Here is a 22,425-nt window from a genome sequence, read left to right as displayed (position 1 = left end):
ACAAGCTAAATTGGCATCAGGAACAAGGCTTCTGGCTTTCGGATCATGGAGCCAGAATGGTGAGAGCCTGAGTACATGTCCACTCTCTGATCATGACTACGTGTGCAACAACCATCTGAGAACGACCTGCAGATCAGCAGAACAGATTTATTACCATCAATGATATAAATAGGAAGGTACGGAGGAAGGAGTACTAAGGTACAGAGCAAGAAGCGGGTGTTCGGAGGAAGGGTCCCCTCTTTCTAGCACCAGGGCGCCAAGGCTGCTCCCGGAGTTTCCTGAAGCGGGTGTGGGGGGCTGACGTTACTCCTAGAGTGCTAAGGATGAGGCAGACGGAGGCTGCGGGGGTACCAGCAAGCTCCCAGGGAGGAGTCTTCCCCTCCACCCCCCAACTCAGGCGCAGCGGCCTAGGCCTGGAAGATGTGCATTCAGGCCCCCGGGCAGCCCCTAGGTGCTTCCAGACAGCAAACTGCTCAGTCGGGCTCAGAAGATCTGCCGCCTTGCCCAGGCCTCGGTGGCAGGAGCGCCCGGCAGGAACCCAGGCCCAAACGGGAGTGAGCGCACTGTCCCTCATGGGTCGAGGCAGGAGCAGGTAACCTCCACTGGTCCAGCTGGTGGGCCAATCCCCAAAGGCTGTGGCCAGAGATGGGGGCAGTGAGTGCAGGACTCCAAGGCGGACCCGTGGCTCTGAGGGACCTAGTCAGATTGGGCCCCAGATGCACGGCCGGCGCCCCTCAGCTGCCCAGGCGAGCGATCTCGGAGCATCTGACATGCGTCCTCTCCTTGGGGCTGGCAAGCAAAGTGCGCGAACTCCTCGAGCCGGACACGGCCTCTTCCCACCACCGACCACCATGATCCATTTCAGCAAGGCCCTGCCTGTGAGCTCTCCGCCGAGGTCAAGAACAAGATTGCTTCCAAGTGTGATCATCAGGCAGAAGACATTCTCAATTGGATAGAAGTGACAGGCACTAGCGCTGGCACTAGCGCTGGCACTAGCTTGCACCTGGGCTTAAAAAACGGCACAGTCTTCTGAGAACTCATAAACAAGCTGCAGCAAGGCTCATTGAAGAAGGTCAACGAGTCATCATTAAACTGGCCTTATTTGGAGAATATTGGCAACTTTTTTCAAGCTATTCAGATTGAGGATATGAAGCCACATGACAGATTTGAAGCAAATAATATTTTTGAGAATGGAAACATGACACAGGTTCAGACTATGCTGGTAGCTTCAGCAGGCCTGGCTAACACAAAAGGCTTCCGTACAATCATTGACATTGGACTAAAGTATGCAGAAAAACAAAACGTTTTGATGAAGGGAAATTAAAAGCTGGCCAAAGAATAATTGGTTTGCGGGTGGGAACCAACACATGCTCCAGCTAGGGGAATATGACAGCCTGTTGGACCAGAGGGCATCTTTATGATCCCAAAATGCAAACTGACAAACCTTCTTACCATGGTTAATCTGAAGATGGGCTCCAGCAAAGGAGCCAGCCAGGTGGAGATATTAGTGCCAGGCACCAGAAGAGACATCTACCATCAGAAGCTAATCGGCAACCAGTGGACAACTTGATATTTCTCTATAGATGGACAACAAAAAAGTCACTTCCCAGAAAAGGATAAGTGTGAATGGGCTTGGGAGACAAGTATATAATCCCAAATACTGTGCTGCTCCATCAGAACCTGTCATTCACAATGGAAGCCAAGGAACAGGAACAAATGAGTTGCAAATCAGTGATAGCAATTACTGGGCAGAATACCCAGATGAGCATCATGGCGAGTACTGAGATGACTACCCAGAGATTACCAGTATGATGACAAAGGCATCGATGATTAGATTCTCAGAGAGGAACTCAGTATTAGCCCATTGTTTTTATTCAGTGAGACCCAAGCTAACTCTGAGTAATTTTTATCTTGTCTTCCTCAAACACTACTATGCTTATTGTACCTAAAGGGAATATCGCCTTACATACATTCCTTTTTCTATCTCTTTCCGAAACAGGTGCCTTTTTAGTGCCATAATAGTTAAATCCTCCAGCATAACCACTAATTCACATATGAACTAAAAAGGAATACTGTGAGAGGGGGATACTCCTGTACAGTTAATGCTTTCAGTACAAATCTATGTTTTTTTTACAATCTTCTTAAATTAGTGTTTTTAAACAATAGGAACCTTTTTTTTTTCTTTTTACAGTTTAATATCTGGTTTCTAAGGGGTATTTGCCAACTGACTTTAAGATGCATCATTTTTTAAGAAATTTACATATCGGTTTTTACAGTACCATTTGCTATTTTTAAATAAAGTCATGATCTGTGTGCATTTGTGATCATATGTGTACTCGTTCTCACCTGAGCTGACAATATCTTTTCAGAGTGGAGTTTGGAAAGGAGCGTGTACAACATTGGCCTGCAGGCATGTAGGTCTGGGTAGTGTGTGTGTTCTTCCTGTTTGTGCCAATTTATCGATGTAGAGTTGATCTGTTTTCTTCAACTGTATTTATTGCTGCATTTCTCAGCATAAATTTATCCCATTGTATTTTTATAAATATTTTTTGAACATTAAAAAAAGATGTAAAGAGAACCACATGAAGACAGATAGGAGAGCAGAGGAAGAGGAAGCTGGGTAGAAGAGCCCCATAACACCTGGCTTTGAAAACCAGTGAGCTTATGTCTGCGGGAGCCAAGGCCAGCAGAAAACCAAGTTCGTACTCTCTCTAGGTCCCGAGGCAGAAGCAGCCATTTGAAAAGGACCTGGATCATAAGTGGATGTAATACATTGACTGATTTTAGGGCATGTGCTAGAGGGCAGGGATCTGGTGGGAGTTTTTTCAGGAACAGAAGTGCTGGTGGGTGCCATTTGTTTACTCTCCATCCACCTATCTGGTCCGATACTGGCAAACACTATGTTTCACATGCTTCATTAACCTTGCTAACACTGTTTGCCCACTGTGGCATTGCTCTGAGGACACACCTTGGCTGGCACCCATCCTAAATGGCCCCTGCCTTGTAACATCCAGTGGGTGGCCTAAGCCAGCACTGGTGCTCCTCCAAAGTGGCCCCTGTCTTGTTACACCTCGTGGGCAGCCTCTATTGACAATAACACACAGCAGTGAGTGCAACAGTTGAGGCTGGGCCTCACAGTCCTGCCACCAGTGCAACAGCAGCAGTTGCAGTCGAACCCACTAGCCAGCTGTATCTGGGATGCTGCCCTGCACACCAGTGTACCTGCATTAGTGTGTCCAGGCCTTATAGCCAGCAGGGCCAGGAAACAGCCTTGCCTGCCAGTGCATCCATAGCAGTTGTGGCTCAGCCACAACAGGAGGCCATACTAGTGCAAACAATGAACACCTCTAGAGCACCTGGTTCTGGTGACCAGGGAAGATTGCATCCCTCAGCCCCACAGGACACCTTCTACATAAGGCCACTTTTTCAATAGCAGGAGATGTAGCTGATCTACCTAAGACATAGAAACAAAGAGGCAAAATGAAGAGAAAAAGAATATGTTCAAAAAAAAAAAAAAGCAAAATGAAATCTCAGAAAAAGAACTAAATGAGCAGAGGTAAGCTGTCAACTACATAAACAGTTCAAAGTAATAGTCATAAACATGCCCTTTAAACTCTGCAGAACAGTGGGTCAACTCAGCGAGGACTTTAACAAAGAGAAAAATAATGTGAAAAAGAACAAATCGGAACTGAAGAATGTAACAACTGAAATGAAAAATACACTAGAGGGAATCAATAACAGATAGATAATGCAGTAGAATGGATCAGTGGTCAGGAAGACAGGAAAGTGGAAATCATCTAACTGGAAAAGCAAAATGAAAAAAAGATTAAAAAAAAATGAGACTAGCATAAGGAATCCCTGGGACAACATCAAACATACTAACATTTGTATCATAGGAGTCCCAGAAGGAGAAAAGAGAAAGAGACAGAAAACCTACTTTAGGAAATAATGGCTAAAACTTTTCTAACCTAGTGAAAGAGACAGAAATCCAAATCCAGGAAGTACAGAGAGTCCCCAAACAAGATGAACCCATAGAGATATAGGGTGACTAAATAGATAAAAAATTAAGACTCTTACAAAAGCTGCCTACAAGAGACTCATTTCAGATCTAAAGACTCACTTCAGATCTAAAGGGGTGAAAAATATTTCATGCAAAAATAAATGAAAAAAAAAAGGCTGGAGTAGCAATACTTATATCAGACAAAATAGATTTTAAAACAAAGAATTAACAAGAGACAAGGGTATGACATAATGATAAAGGGATCAGTCCAACGAGGACATAACACTTGTTAACATCTGTGCATCCAACATAGGAGCAACTTAGACAATATTTACAAACATAAGTAGAGAGATTGACAGTAATATAGTAATACAATAATACTAGGAGATGTAAATACTCCACTTGTATCAATGGATAGATCATTCAGACAAAATCAATAAGGAAACATTGGCCTTTAAGCTATACATTAGATCAATGGATTTAATAGATATATACAGAACATTCTATTTAAAAACAATAGAATACACATTCTTCTCGAGTGAACATTAAACATTTTTCAGGATAAATCACATGTTAGGCCATAAAAAAAAATCTCCATAAATTTAAAAAGATTGAAATCATATCAAACATCTTTTCTGAACATAATAATATGAAACTGGAAATTAGTTATAAGAGAAAAACTGACAAAAACACACTTGGAGGCTGAATAACATGCTACTAAATCACCAATGGGTCCAATGAAGAAATCAAAGAGCAAATCAAAAATACTTTGAGACAAATTAAAATGGAAACAATATTACAAAATCATGGGACACAGCAAAACCCTTTCTAAGGGAAAGCTTGTAGTAATACAGGACTACTTCAAGAAACAAGAAAAATCTCAAATAATCTAACTTTACACCTAAAGGAATTAGAGAAGAACAAAAAAAGCCCAAAGTTAGTAGAAGAAAGAAAATAATAAAGACCAGAGAAAAAGTAACTAAAATTGAGTTTGGATACTTCACTCTTCCTGGTTTCAAACTATACTATAAAGCTGTAGTAATCAAAACAGCATGGCACTGCAAAACACATAAATAAATGAAACAGAATAAAGCTCTCAGAAATAAATCCACACTTTTATAATCAACTAAATTTACAACAAAAGAGTCAAGAATATGCAATGAGGAAGTCTTCAATGAATAGTGTTGGAAAAACTGAACAGCTATATGCAAAAATATAAAACTGGACCATTTTCTTACACCGTTACAAAGATGCTTGATGCAAAAATAAACTCAAAATGGATTAAAGACTTAAATGTAAGACCTGAAACCATAAAACTCCTAGAAGAAAAAGTAGGCAGTAAACTCTTTGATGTTGGTTAGAAATATATTTTTGGATGTGTCTTCTTGGGCAAAGGTAACAAAATAAAAAATAAACAAATGGAACTATATTAGACCGAAAAGTTTTTGCGCAGTAAAGGAAACCATCAACAAAATGAAAAGACAACCTACTGACTGAGAAAAGATATTTGCAAAATGATATATCTGATAAAGGATTAATATCCAAAATATATAAAGACTTTATACAGCTAACCTCAGAAAAACAAATAATTCAATTCGAAAATGGGCAGAAGACCTAAATAGATATTTCTTCAAAGAAGACATGCAGATGGTGAACAGACACATGAAAAAGTGCTCAAAATTACCAATCATCAGAGAAATGCAGGCAGACACCACAATGAGATATCATTCACACTTGTCAGAATTGCCACCGTCGTAAAGAAATGACAATTGTTGGTGAGGTTGTGGAGAAAAGAGAACCTCATGCACTGTTGGTGGGATTGCAAATTGGCACATTCACTTTGGAAAACATTATAGTATTTCCTCAAAAAATTAAATATAGAACTACCATATAATTTATCAATTCCGGTTCTGGGAATTTATCTTAAGAAAATGAAAAAACTAATTATGTATATGGCACCTAGGTGTCTATCAATAGAGAAATACATAAAGAAGAACTGGATATAGAACAATGAAATATTACTCAACCATAAAGAAGAATAAAATCTTAGCATTTATGATTACATGGATGAACCATGGTTGGTTAAGTGGAATAAGTCATAGAAAGACAAATACTGTATCATTTCACTTATACATGGAATCTAAACTAAACTAATGAACAAACAAAACAAAACAGACTCATAGATACAGAGAATAAACTGATAATTTCCAGAAGGTTGGGTGGTGGGCAGAATGGGCAAAAAAGGTGAAGGGGATTAAGAGCTGCAAACTTATAGTTATAACATAACTATAGTCACAGGTATGTAGTGTACAACACAGGGAATACAGCCAATAATATCACAATGATTTTGTACAGTGACAGATGAGTACTAGACTTCTTGTGGTGATCGCATCATAAGTTATGTAAATGTTAGATCACTTGGATGTACACCAGGAACTAATACAGTATAGTAGGTCAGCTATACTTTAATTAAAAGAGCTTTACACTTCAGAATTAAAAAAAGAAAAAAATACTGCCAACCAAGAATAATACTATACCCAGCAAGTTGTCCTTCAGAAATAAAGAAAAGAAAGACTTTACTAAATAAACAAGACCTGAAAAAATTCATCACCACTAGATATACCTTACAAATACATTAAAGTTCTTGGGGTGGAAATAAAACAATGCTAATTAACATCATAAAAACATAAGAAAGCAGTGTAAAACTCACTGGTAATGGAAAATATATAGTCAAATGTACATTCTGTAATATGTTAATGATAGTGCATAGTTCATTTACAACTCTAGGTTAAAAGTTCAAATAACAAAGGTAGGAAAAATAACTATAATGAAAATAATCTGTTAATTGTCACACAATATAAAGAATAAGTAGATTATAACATCAATAACCTAAAATGAGAGGGGAGAAGCAGAATATAAAGCTTAGAAATTCTATTAAACTTAAGTTGTTATTAATTTAAAATAAGATGTTATAATTTTAAGATGTAAGCCTCATGGTAACCCAGAGTGAATAACCTATAGTAATTACACAAAAGAATATGATAAAGAAGTCAAAGCAGACTGATATCTCAAGGTATCAAAACAGAGACGCAGACACAGAATAAGTAACAAGAAATAATAGATCTACAAAACAACCAGAAAAATACCCAGTGGCAATAGTTAAGTCTTTCATTATCAACATTTACTTTGATTGTAAATGGATTAAATTATCCATAAAAAACCACAGACAGTTTGAATGTATATTAAAAAACAAACAAACAAACAAAAAAACCATGATCCAATGATATGTTCTCTTATATAAACTAGAATAAAAGAATGCGTACAGTTGACCCTTTCCATTCATGGATTCCCAACCATGCATCAAAAACACTGTTTTTGTTTTTATGTGAGATTGGTTCAATTTGCAGATGCGAAACCCAGGGACCTGAAGGGCCAACTGCATATTTATTGAAAAAAAATCCACACATAAGTGGACCTGCATAGTTAAACATTGTATTGTTCAAGGGTCAACTGTTCATGTGTGTGTGTGTGTTTAAAAAAGCCATTAATATTAACAAGAAAATAACACAAAGTCATAAGCAGTTATATCATGGAAAAGGACACAGGTGGCCAATAAAGATCTGAAATAGATGAGATTTCAAGAATGGGATTTTTCCTCCATTCAAGTAGAAAAAATTAAAAGATTCAGACAATACCAAGAGTTGGTGAATATGTTCAGGAGTGTACCATTTAACACTACTAATCAGAATGTACACAGATATGATGATTTTAGTGAAGAGATTGACAACACATGCATACTGCACATTCACATTGACAGCCCCGCTTTCTATTGCTAGGTGTACTCCCAAAGGAAATTCTTGCAGTTTTAAGAAGTAGTATAAAGAAATATTCAAAAACCTGTTTTTTGTAGCAGAAATATAAAAATCCTAAAGGTTCATCCACAGGTGTGTTAATAAATAATGTGTAATATTCACACAATAAAATATTTTACAATAGCCCAAATCAATAAACTCTAGCAATCTGAAATATATAAAATCAATATTAGTGACATAATGACATAATAACATAATGACATAATAACATAATGTTATTATGTCACTAATATTGATTTTATATATTTCAGATTGCTAGAGTTTGATTTTAGAATTTCAGAAAAGTTACAGAATAGTAAACAATACCTTTTTAAAGAAAAAAGGTAAAGTATTAAACAGTTAAAATAAAAGATGTTTAATGTCTACATTTAGATGAGATAAAACTAAATGAAAGAGTATGAGTGTGCTGAATACTGGGTTCCTTCCTGTGGTAGGTGTAGGAAAATAGGGCAAAGGGAGACCACATTTTAAGTGTAAATAGCTGTTCAGTTCCTGGATTTTATATTGGTTGGCAGTTTCAGGGTGTTTTTTAAAGATCAACAACAAACAACCAAAATTTGATAATAAATAGAGATAAAAAAGGATCGTACTCCCCACCAAAATTTATATATTTGAGAGAGACACTTTAGAGAAGACTCAAATAAATGTTCACGTATTAATATACTAAAATCATTTGATTTAAATGATTTCCCAAATTATCAAATGATCCAGTTTAATCAGAAACAAAATGTAAAGGCAGGTATTGTGTGTAATTAAAATTATATATGTATACACACACACACGCACATACACATACATGTAAAGGCCAAGAAGAGATAAAACAATCTTCAAGAAGTAGTTTACAAAAACTCCTATAACTGGAATTAAAGCAAATAAAACTAGTCAGAGTAATGGACAGGTAAATTTCAAAAAACTTCCAAAAGACTTATTCCATGGATTCCCCAGAAGCACAGTCTCAGGCAATGATTCAAGCATCACTTTTTATTGTGAATTGTCATTCCAGGGAAGTAGCGTTTAGAAAAATATAGTGAGCAGAAAAGTAAGGAGGGAAAACACGAGTCTTGTCACTAGGGGCATCTAATAAATGCAACTGATGGCTCAGCCTAATAGAACCATCTTCTGAAACCCATATAAACTGGCCAGTTTTGTCAGTTGGTGTCTGTCTTCCGTATTTTATCATTTTTTCCTGTAGGAAATTATCTTCATTCTTTCACCCTGAAGAAGGAGGGCAGAGGCACAGGGCACAAGCAGAGCATACAGAGGAGCTGGTCTGTATGCTGGAGGGGAGCACAGGGCTCAAAAGCTCTGGTGACCAATGAGATGAGAGAGTCAGGTGACCAATGGGCTGAGAGGGTCAGAGGCTGGAGCATGAGAGGACTTGAGTATGTTTCCCCCGTGACCAAGCTATACTTGCCCTTATACAATAGTAACCACAAACTAAGTATCAGGTAAAGTTTAATCTGTTTCAGTACAAATACCATAGCCAGCAAGGCATCTGCAATTGCACTCCTGACTGAAATTTTCTCCACCATACCGCCATCCACGGGGGCCAGCTGAGGCTTGGGGATGGCTGGACCAGTGAATTGAGCAGGATTCTGAGGGCATCTGTGTCCTTACATTCTTGATGGTCATGTGAATCCTGATGATTACTCCTAAAATGCAGCATCACTTCTAATTCACTCACCCACTTGGGGAGTGGGGTTTAGGGGCAGTGTCCACTTTCTCTTCTATGTCAGAATGACCCTGACTCCATAGTGCAGGAAACCGATGGATGGACACTGCTGATTTTTATCCCTGTATTACTTTCATGTTGTGGGAAAAACAGCCACTGGCCCAGTGGGGATGGATCAAAACTAATGCTCCACCTATCACCTGGTCTCCAAAGGTTTCTACTCGGACCAGAGGACAAGGGTGATCTTTAAAATCCTTGATATTGATGATGGCTCAGACAGTGTAGCTAACCACACTTAACAAGTTTAGCTACTACAATTTCCCCAATGCATTAACTTTAAAAAAGTGGTGACAGAAATATCTTGGAAATGAGGTGAGAAATATTTATTTTTTATATATTTGGTGAACTCACAGTGCTTCCTGGAAAAAATGTTTAAATGATGCACTCTGGATTGTGAATTGTCAGATCCCTGATCTAGGTGAGAGACTATGATATTCAACTTTGGTTGATGTTTTCCTTCTGCTTGACAGATATATAGGTTTTTGTTTGTTTTTGGGGAGGGGCGGAGTATACTTACTAGGCAACACTCTTGCAAGCTGTCCATCTATCTTGTTATGTCTACTGTACATCCCTGTGGGTCTGGATTCTCTAGATAGCATTTGTTTCTTAAATCTCACTATGAAATTATACCCACTTTTCCACTGCCACATGCTCTTGCATTCTAGAGCAACATCACACCCAGTCACCATGGCATCCACCCCCACCCCCAGTTGTTAACCTTGCCTTTGGATATGTACAACCATCAAGTTTCTCAAAGAGGGGATTATCACCTCATCAGAGACTTCTTTATGGCCACAGTAAAGAGGGGTCCTTCTGTACTATCCTAAGGTACACAGTGGTGGGTGGTCCGGAATCACATGGCATATCTGTTCTAATATCTCCAGTAACCCGAGCCTTCCAATCTTCCCTCGGTACACTTCCAAGGCAGTTTTGTCATCTCCATGACATTTACTTTGGTCACTCTTATTGTCAAGCTCCTAGTACCTTCTGGGTTCACACAAAAATTTTGTATTTTGTCATGGTGAGTGTCCCCATGTAAATAATTACTCCCTAAAGAGGCATATGCTATGGTCCCTCCCAGGCCAATGTAATCAAGAGCCATTGCCAAGTGTGGTACCCAAGTTTCTGGCTGTGCATTCTAGTGAGGTCTAGGTATGGATGTAAGACAGGACAAATTCTCCTAAGTGAGGGGAGACCAAGCCCTGCACTGGGAGACATGTGGGTTCTTGTGGAGAGCATAGAAAGAATTCGAGCACAAGCCAAAGTTAGAGTCAAAAGTTTATTAGAGAAGGGGCAACACTTCACAGACAGAGTGTGGTCTCTCAGAGGAAGAGTGAAAGAGACTGAGAGAGACTCAGAGAAACAGAGACAATAGAGAGGGACGAGGACAGTGAGAAACAGAGTAAAGGCATTTACAGAGACTGAGAGAAAGATACTGGGAGGGACAGAGTAAAGACATTGAGAGGGCCCTTGAATGTTCAGGGAATCCAGTTTATATATTATTCTTTATTTCCAGTGAGTTACAGTTTAAAGTCTTTGTTTACCCATTTTTCTTTGATATGGACATACAGTGAGGAAAGATAAGAGTATGTAGCATAAAAAGAGAAGAATATGTAGCATGAAATGACTGCTGCAGTTCCCAGCCTTTAATCCTTAAGTCCCCCCATAGTTTTAGTCATATAGAATGAATGATTTTATTTTGTGTGGGGCAGCCACTTAAAGACTCTGTTTTCCATTTTCCCCTTCACAGATGTGAAGAATGGGTTGTTAGCAATCTCAGCAGAAATCTTCCTTTGTCCTGCAGGTGTCCTCCTGGCCTGGATGCAGGGCTGATCAACATATTGCAGTCTCTGATTATGGCTTGATTAACATTTAGTTATCTTGTCCTCTCCCTGCATGAGCACCTCCTCCCAGAACAGAGGCTGTGCTCTGATCCCTATCATTGGTTTAGAGCTATGAGAAATACATACATAAACCTCCAAGTAGATGGAAATATTTTTCTTTGGTAAAGAGCTGGAGTTGCCCCTGGTGCTGTGAAGAGTTCAAACTTATTTTTAAAGATTTTCAGGCTTGCTCCTCTCAATATTTCTGATCCAGGTTTCCTATCTTAGATGTGTCCTATCAGGATTATGATTGTGATGCACAGGACCAGTTGAGAATGTGAATCCAGTGTTCATTGCAGCTCCACACTGTTATGGTTAATGTCTGGACCTGATTTTTGGCATAGTCTCCTTTTTGCTCAAAGATAAGAGTCTCTTCACAGCTGACAAGTGACTTTTTGGCTTTTTTGGAATGCCTTAAATTGATGTTCTGAACTTTACATTTTCTTTTTTTTAATACTTAATTATTTTTAACAAGAGCCAGTTTACTGCAAAATTCTTATAATTTTTTTATTGTCCCACTCCACTTAAGTGCTACAGCTACCACATATTTAAAATTCTCCTAGATCATCTAGACCTCCTCTATTTTACCCACAAAGTAAATGTCCCCGAATGCCATAGGCAACACCATAACAACAGCATTGCCATCCCATCTGGAGTCTTCTTTTAAGAACACTCCTTCTAAAAAACTTCCTCATTTTAGGATCTCCAGGAAGCAAAGCCTGAGGCAAAACTTTAGATACTACTACTTAATTAGAAAGAAAAATTCTAGTGACCAGGAGTAAAAGAAGAGGGATGAGGCAGAGAAGAACAGGGCACTAATAGAAACATGCATTTGCAACCAGCAACCACCAGATGTCAATAATGGTTTAATTTTATTGGATGACTTTTTGCAAATTAATATAGTTTATATAGAAGCATTTTACTGGACTGAAGAAAGTTGAATAAGTTATTTTTGGAATCTCATTTCCTAATTACATATTTCCATCTTGCATATGCATGGGCATTAGGCATGTCCTGTGATCTTTGTTGTCTCAGTATAAAAATGAAAGTCCAACAAAGAAAGTAAGAAGGGTGCAGTGCAATTATGTGATGAAGCAGAATCGGCTTGATCCTGCTGAAAATCTAGTCTCCTGAATACATAGGTAATATTGACAAAAAAAAAATAAGGTAAAATTAGACAAACCATGGGATAAAAGAGTAAAACACTTCAATAAGCATTTATTAAAGAGAAAATGGAAATATTAAGTAGATGGTAGAAATGTTGTTCAACCTCAAAAATTATGAAAGTTAAAATTACAATGAAATCCCACTGACACAACTGACTAAAAAATATAAAGGCTTATAATACTATGAGTTATTTAGAAATCAATAAAATCTCATACTGTATGTCTATAGTGATACAATATATTTTTAAAAACAACTCAATATAATGTAATAAAATTGAATTCATGAATAACCTGAGCTTCTGGATATAACCAATAAAACACTTGTGCACATGGACTCCAGGAACCATATCTGAGACTCTTCCCAGAGAGGGTACCTGTCAAGATGGCAGAGTAGAGAAATGCTGTGCCTGCCTCATCTCATGGCCACATTTAAATTATAACTAAATTATAAAACAATCATTATTGAAAATCACATGAAGTCTAGCTGAACAGAAGTCCTACAACTAAGGACATACAGAAGAAGTCACATGAAGACTGATAGAAAAGGCACAGATAAGAAAAAAGGTGGGCCCATATCCACATGTAGTGGTTGAAAACTGAGAGGCATATCTCAGCTGTGGAAGTCTTCACACCAGTCTCCCCATCCCAGAGCACCTGTGCCGGGAGAAGAAGCCCGCACAATATCTGGCTGTGAAAATACCAGGAATTCTGTCCATCTAGATGAGAAAGAGGATGGCTGGAAACCCAGCCGTCCTCTGAAAGGGCCCGTGCACAGACTTACTAGCTCCCAGATACTCACTTTGGGTTCCATCAGAAGGACAGCAACTCAGGAGATGCCAGAGACATACAGAGATAAACTGAATGGTGTGGCTTCAAGGTGAGAGCTGGACAAATGGACAGCCACCATCCTGCCTGTGTTGAGCCCACCTCCCACATGGCCAAATCTGGATCTGCATTGGCCTGGTAAACTCTTCTTTTTCTACCCTGGTGACTATCTAGGACCCTGCCCTCCCAACCTGAGCACCACCTGAAGTTCTTTCAGCTGTCAACAGCCAGTGTTAGCTCACACTATATTTTTTATTGGACAATAAATAGGCTTAGTGTTCCCTGAGCCTTTAACACAGTGGCCCCAGATTCAGCACTGGCACAAAATCTGAATCTGCACTAATGTGGTGAATGCCGCTTGCTCCATCCTGATGACTTCCTGAGACCCCGCCTCACCCAACTCATAAACCATCCAAGACCCTTTCAGCAGCTGAGCTTTACAGGCAGATTGCAGGGCTCAGGGTTCCCTGGGCTTTTACTGAGCTTCCCCAGGCCTAGTACTGGTGTTAGCCAGCCTTGGTTCCCAGCAAGGCCTCTCTCATGTACCTCCAGGTTCAGCAAAGGAAGTGACCAACTTCAGATCACTTTGTAGCTCCTACCAGGTAGTCCTAGGTCAGTCACTGACCTTGGACTACAAAGGAGCTCCTCCCAAGAGGCCTCAAAGCCAACACAAATGGTGGCTGAATTTAGACCACAACATAGCATCATAAGATTAGCCCCACAAGATGGCATATCTAAAGGGTGGTCTCAACTGGCACCAGAGCCCACTGGGGCAAATCCATCTCCAAAGGGTCAGCCCCTGTACAACAGTTACTATGTATGCTGTGATCATGGCCAATCCTCGAAGCCAGTAAGAATGAAGGTAAATCATACTCACTGATGTGCCAACAGCAATCAAGCCTCAACTACAAAGGTTAGCACACATAACCCACACTAGGGACACCCCTGGAGCATCAGGCTAAGGTGACAAGGAAGAGAGAATGCCTACTACAAAAGATCATTCTACCAAGACTGGGAGACATAGAAGATATACCTAATACAAAGAAACACACACAGAGAGGCAGCCAGAGTGAGAAAACAAAGAAATATATTTTAAATGAAAGAAAAAGAGAAATCACAGGGGAAATAAAATGAAATAGAGAAAAGAGATCTACTAGATACAGAGTTCAAACACTGTCTATAAGGAAGCTCAATAACCTTAGTGAGAACTTAAAAAAATAATAAGCATAAAAAAATCATAGAAATTATAAAAAATAACCAGTCAAAAATGAAGAATAGAATAACTGAAATGAAGAATACATTAGAAGAAATCGACAGCAGATTATATAAAGCAGAGGATAGAATTAGTGATTTGGAAGATAAAGTAGCAGAAAACCTAATTAAAACAACAAAAAGAAAAAAGGAATAAAAAAGAAGATAGTTTAAGGGACCTCTGAGACAATATCAAGCATAACAGCATTCATATCATAGGGATCCAGAAGAAGTACAGAGAGAGCAAAAGATTGAGAACTTATTTGAATAAATAATGATGGAAAATTGTCCTAATCTGGTGAAGGAAATAGACATACAAGTTCAGGAAACAAACAGAGTTCCAAACAAGATGAACCCAAAGACACATCATAATTAAAATGCAAAGGTTAAAGATAAAAAGAATTTTAAAAGCAGCAAGAGAAAGACAGTTAGTTACCTAGAAAGGAGCCCCCATGAGACTGTCAGCTGATTTCTCAACAGAAATATTGCAGGCCAGAAGGGATTGACATGAAATATGCAAAGTGATGAAAAGCAAAAACCTACAAACAAGATTACTCTATGCATCAAGGCTAACATTTAACATTCAAAGAGCAATAAAGAGTTTTCAGACAAAATAAAGATTAAAAAAATTCATTACAACCATACTAGTTTTAGAAAAATATTGAAGAGACTTATTTAAAAAGAAGGGAAAAAATAAAACATAAATACGAATAATAAAATGGCAATAACTATGTACCTATCAATAATCACTTAAATGGAAATGAATTAAATTCTCCAATTAATAGACACGGGATAGCTAAATGGATACAAAAACAAGACCCATACATATGCTGTCTATAAGAGACACACTTTAGATCAAAAGACACACACAGACTGACATTAAAGGGATGGAATAAAATATTTCATAAAATGGAAGCAATAAAAGCTGAAATAGTAATATTTATATCACAAATTGACTTTAAAACAAAGCCTATAAAAAGAGACAAAGAAGAGCACTTTATAATAATAAAGAGAGCAATCTAACAAGAGGTTATAACACTTATAAACATTTATTCACTCAACTCAGGAGCAACTAAACACATAAAGCAAAATTAACCCACATATAGGAGAGGTTTACGGTAAAACAATTACAGGAAAAAATTTTAACAGTCCATTGACATCAATGGATATATCTACTAGACAGAAAATCAACAAGGTATAGCAGCCTTAAGTGACACATTAGACCATATGGATTTAATTGATAGTTGTAGAGCATTTTAACCAAAAGCAGCAGAATCTGCATTCTTTTCATTGGTACCTGATATATTTTCCAAGATAGACCATGTGTTAGGCCACAAAACAAGTCTCAATAAATTTAGAAAGTTTGAAATCATATCATGTGTCTTCTCCAACACAGTGCTATGAAACTGGAAATCAATTACAAGAAAAAAAAACTGAAAAACACACAATCAATGGAGACTAAATAAATGCTACTAAACAATAAATGGATTAACAATGAGATCAATGAAGAAATAAAAGACACCTTGAGACAAATGAAAATAAAAACACAACAATTCAAAACCTATGGCACAGAGCAAAAGCAGTCTTAAAAGGGAAATTCATAACAACATAGCATAACCTCAAAAAACAAGAAAAATCTCAATGTAAAAAAATCTAAACTTACACATAAAGAAACTAGAAAAAAAAAACAGAGTATAAGGAAGGAGATAAAGATCAGAGCCGAAATAAATGAAATAGTGTCTAAAAACAATACAAAAGATCAATGAAACCAAAAGCTGGTTCTTTGAAAGAAAAAAGAAAAATGATAAACCTTTAACCAGACTCTTCAAGAAAAAAAGAGATCTAAATAAATAAAATCAGAAATAAAAGAGAAGTGAGAACTGACAACACAGAAATAAAAAAAAGTATAAAAAATGCTATGAACAGTTAATTATATATCAACAAATTGGAAAATCTGGAAGAAATGGATTAATTCCAAGAAACAATCATCTAAGACTGAATCAAAAAGAAACAGACAATCTGAACAGACTGATTACTACTAAGAACATGGGATCAGTAATAATAATAATAATAATAATAATTAATAATAATAATAATAAAAACTTCCAACAAACGAAAGCTCTGGATCAATCATATCACAGGTGAATTTTATCAAACACTTGAAGAAGACTTAAAATTTATCTTCCTCAAACTATTACAAAAATTCAAGAGGAAGGAAGGCTTCCAGCTTATTTACTCTGACCATGACCTTGATTACAAAACCAGACAAAGATATTACAAGAAAAGCAAATTATAAGCCAATATCCCTGATGAACATAGATGCAAAAAAAATTTAACAAAATATTAGCAAACCTAATTTAGCAATTTATTTAAAATGTTATACACCATGTTTAAGTGGGATTTATTCCTGGGATGCAAGTTTGGTTTGATATCTGCAAATCAATTAACACGATACACCACATAAATAAAATGACAGTTAAACACCATATGATTATATCAATAGATGCAGAAAAAGCATTAGGCAAAATTTAACACCTATTTATGATAAAAACTATCAGTAAAGTGGGAATAGTGGAAACATGCCTCAACATAATAAAGGCTATATATGACAAATCCACAACTAACATTACACTCAATGGTGAAAAGCTAAAAATGTTCTCCATAAGATCAAGAACAAGACAAGACTGTCCACTTTCACTGCTATTATTCAACACAGTATTGGAAGTCCTAGCCACAGCCTTCAGACAAGCAAAAGAAATAAAAGGCATCCAAATTGGAAAGGAAAAAATGAAACTGCCATTATTTGCAGATGGCATGATACTATATAGAGTGAACTCTAAAGATTTCATTAAAAATCTGTTAGAATTGATCAATGAATTTAGTAAAACAGAATAAAAAATTAATGTTCAGATATCAGTTGTATTTGTATACATCTATAACGAACTATCAGAAAAAAAATTAGAAAAACAATTCCTTTTACAATCACATTAAAAAATACCTAGGAATAAATTTAACCAAGGAGATAAAAGACTTGTACTTAGAAATTATAAGACATTGAAGAAATGAACCAAAGATACAAACAAATGGAATAATATACCTTGTACATTGATAGGAAAATTAACATTGTTAAAATGGCCATACTACCCAAAGAAATCTATAGATTCAATGTAATTCCTATCAAAATGCCAATGACATTTTTTCACAGAAGTAGAGCATAATTTTAAAATTAAATGGAACCATAAAAGACCTTGAATAACCACGACAATCTTGAGAAAGAAGAACAAAGTTAGAGGTATTATGCTACCTGATATCCAAATAAAACATGCCCATATAACTGTTTAATCCATGACAAAAAACATACAAAGAAGCAAAGACAGTCCATTTAATAAATAGTGTTTGGAAAACTGGACAGATATATGCAAAATAAATAAATAAATAAAACTAGACTACCTTCTTACTCCATATAAAAAACACAAAATAGATTGAAGACTTAAATGTAAGACCCCAAACCATAAAACTCCCTAGAAGAAAACATAGGCAGTAAACTCTCTGACATTGTTCTAAATAATATATTTTTTCTGATATATCTTTTTGAGCAAGGGAAACAACAACAACAAAAATAAACAAATGCGACTATATTAAACCAAAAATTTTTGCACAGTAAAGGAAATCATCAACAAAATGGAATAAAAAACAATATAGTAAATGAGAGAAGATATATGTTTAATAGAGCATTATTTATAATAGCCAAGATATAGAAGCAATTTAAGCATCCTTCAATAGATGAATAGGTTGAGAAGATGTAGAGCATATATACAACTGAATATTACTCAGTCATTAAAACGGCTTATTTGTAACAACATGGATGGACCTGGATGGTTAACACTAAGTAAAATAAGTCAAACAGAGAAAAATAAATACCATACGATCTCTCTTATGTGTCGAATCTAAAGAATACAATAAATGAACAAAACAGAAGCAGACTCATAGATGCAGAGAACAAACTGAAAGTTGAGAATGGAAGGATTTGGGAGCTGGGTGAAAGAAGTAAAGAGATTAAGAAGTACAAATTAGCAGTTACAAAATAGTCACACAGATGTGAATAGAACATAGGAAATATAGTCAATAATATTGTAATAACGACGTATAGTCCTAGCGGGTACTAGACTTATCAGGGGGATCACTTCAAAATTATATAAATGTCTAATCACTATGCTGTCCACCTGAAACAAATATATATTAAATGTCAGCTCTAATTGGAAAAAAAGTAATAAGAGGTGGGGAAGTTGAAGTGGATAAAGAAGTTCAAATTTCCAATTATAAAATAAATAAGTCATGGGGATGTAATGTATAGCATAGGGGATATATAGACAATAATATTGTAGTAAAATTGTTCAGTGTCAGATGGTTACTAGACTTATAATGGTGATCACTTCTTTAGGTATATAAACATGAATAACTGGTGTATTTATGGTGTATACCTAAAACTAATATAATATTGTATGTTAGCTGTATTTTAATAAAATTTTTAATAAGACAAAAAAATACTTCAAGAAATCATTGTTCATGATAATCCCAATCTGAGAAAAATATCACACTTCTACACATAACCCTATCATCATGTTAGTTCATTACACAGAGACATTCTAGAGAGAGGGTTTATATAAACCTTCCCCCACCCAAAGTGAGGAAGGTATTGCCAATTCTCCTCTAATATTCCCACAAAAGCCACATACAAGAGCTACTTAGGGCTCTACATGTTAATGGACAAATGCTTATAAGAAATACAAAAAAATCTTAGGAGAGTATTGGCTTTGAGGGTAGCTTAGAGCTCAGTTCTTCTGGAAGTGCAGTAGACTAGTGAACAAAATAAGTTGGGCTGTGAATCTGGAAGACAGATTTTTAGACATGTTGGAGGAGCAGGTAAATCTTTGCAATTCCATGTGCACCATTTTGGATTCTGTTTCTTCATACTGTGGAGAGCCGATGCAGCAGACAGACCAAGGCCTTTTCTGGTAGAGTGAATGCATGTGGTAGCTAGGTGCTTATGCTGGCATGTGACTACAGGAAGAAATACAATTTACTGCACCTCATGTTTTAAACAGGATTACACAAGTATATTTTTTTATGGGATGTTCTTTTGTATTTTGTATTCTACTATGAGGATAAAATACAGAGGTGACATGATAAATTGATTTAATGACTCAACTAATGTTTGAAATACAAGTTTCAAAATTAAAGAAAAAATCTTTAGTTTCTATGGAGAGTCTTCTTTTATTTAATTCCAAAGTGTGTGTCTTCCAGGGGGCTACATTTTCTCAGTCTCAAAGGTGAATTTATAAAATACTGAGGTAGCCTGTGAATTTAGGCAAAAAATAAAAAATAAAAACATGCAGGATTGTTAGAACATTTCTGCAGTCAAGTTCAGCTATTTTCACAACTAAATTGAGGGTTAGGGAAAAAACCCAAAAAACTCGTGTTTAAAAATAGCCGTTTTGCTTGACATTCAGCACTGTGTATATTTCTCTCAGAGATGCCATCTGAGTGGCTATGGGTAGTCAAAGAGGGAAACTGAGGATCTGTGTATCCTTAGGACCTAAACAAATCCATAATGCCTTAGCATTCTGATGGCTACTTACTATTAAAAGTGCATTTATTAATAATAATAACTATAACTATTAAGAGATGAAAAGCAGGGTCCAAATAACAGTACAGGAAGACCCTGAACTCACCTGAACTCACAGATACACTGAATACACATCTACATATAGAGAAATATGTCTTGAAGAATAGCTGAGGGCATACTGGACAGCTTCTGCACAACAAATAAGAGGGGCCACATGGTGGGGGAGGGTAGGAGAAATACAGATGCAGTGGTCAGAACCCCACACTGATGGGGTTGCCTGCAGTAGAGATATCACTGAGGTGCCCCTGAAGTGCCTGCTCTGAGGCACAGTGATAAAAAAGTAATTTAGAGGGCACCTGTACTATTCATGAAAAAATATAGCTCCAGCATGCCTTCTGAACTGTGCAAACTCCCAGGATCTTGAGGAACTCTCCAAGATCAGATATGTCAGTGAGTGCATTGTTTACACTGTCCCTTCTTCTAGATAGCACTCAATCCAAGTGCTCCAGACATCCTTCAAGGCTGATGTAGCATGCCACAAGCAGCCTTGAGCACACCCACTTTAGACCTGGTCAGTTGGCCAGCCAGCAGGCTAAAGCACCCTTGGAGCTATGCACTCTGGGAAATCTGGGCTCGTGCCTACCCCAGATCTAGCAATCTGGATTGCCAGAGCACCCCTGATGGTGCAAACACCTGCTTTAGCTTCAACTGGCCTGCCAAAGCCACCTGGCACAGAGTTAGCATAGATGTAGCTCTTAAACAAGGTCAATCCTTTAAGATCTGGAGAGGTGGCTTCTTTGTCAAACTATTAGGAAAGAAAACACAGAAGATCAAACAAAATGAAGAGATAAATAAATATGTTCCAAATTAAAGAACAATAAATAAACACGGAAATATATTTTAATAAAGTGCAAATAAGTAACTTGACTGATAAAGAATTCAAAGTAATACTTATAAGGATGTTAACCAAACTTGGGAGAAGAATAGAGAAACAATGAGAACTTTAACAGAGTTAGAAAATATAAAATAAAACCATTCAGAAGTGAAGACGATGACTAAAATTAAAAATAAATCAGAGGGAATCAACAGCAGATTAGACATTATAGAACAAGAGATTAGCAACATGGAAAATAGAATAGTGGAAATTATCCAATAAGAACAGAAAAAACAATGAAAAAAATGAAAAAGGATAGTTTAAAGAAAAATGCTAATAATCACATTTATAAAGGTCACGAATGAAGAAGAAAGAGAATGGGGCAGACAATTTATTTGAAGAAATAATGGCTGAAAAACTCCCTAAACAGGGAAAGGAAATGAACATCCAGAGCCAGGATACACAAAAAGTCTCAATCAAGATGAATCCAAAAAGATCCATACAAAGACACATCATAATTAAAATGTCATAGTTTAAAGGCAAAGAGATAATCTTAAATGGATTAATGGTGGTGGGGGGGGTGTGGAACTAGTCACATACGAGGAGTGGCAAGATATATTGAAAGTGCTAAAGGAAAAGAACCTACAGCCTCAAAACTCTACCCAGAAAGGTTATTCATAATTGAAGGGGAAATAGTTTCTTAGACAAGCAAAAACTAAAAGAGTTCATCAACGCTAAACTACTTTTACAAGAAATGCTAAAGGGACTTCATTTAATGGAAAAGAAAAGGCCACAACCAGAAAATACATTAATATATACTTTTTAAAAATCTCACTGTTAAAGACAAATATATAGTAAAGACAATGGATCAGCCACTAAAAAGTTATATGCAAAAGTAAAATGCAAAAGAAGAAAAATCAACTACAAGTAGTTAGGGGATAACACAAAACAAAAACATCTAATATGATATAAAATACATAAAGTATAAAAGGGCATTACAAAATGATAAAGTGTACAGTCCAGAACAAGATATAACACTCATAAATATTTATGCATCCAATATAGGAGCACTTTAAATATATAAAACAAATATTAAGAGACATAAAGGAAAACTTGACAATAACTTGTCTGATAAAGAATTCAAAGTAATTCTACAATAATAGCAGTGGACTTTAATATCCCTTTACATTAATTCT

The 22,425-nt window shown here is 36.7% G+C and overlaps 1 pseudogene; it reads left to right on the top strand.

Moving 5' to 3' along the window:
* Positions 1–645: 645 nt before the first annotated feature.
* Positions 646–1,834, top strand: LOC120620523 (calponin-3-like; annotated as a pseudogene).
* The last annotated feature ends 20,591 nt before the right edge of the window (positions 1,835–22,425 follow it).

The sequence above is a fragment of the Pteropus medius genome, unplaced genomic scaffold, assembly GCF_902729225.1.
Source record: "Pteropus medius unplaced genomic scaffold, Ma_sr-lr_union100, whole genome shotgun sequence".
Lineage (NCBI taxonomy): Eukaryota > Metazoa > Chordata > Mammalia > Chiroptera > Pteropodidae > Pteropus > Pteropus medius.
Note: the sequence above shows the minus strand (reverse complement) of the source record. Positions and strands in the feature narration are given on the sequence as shown.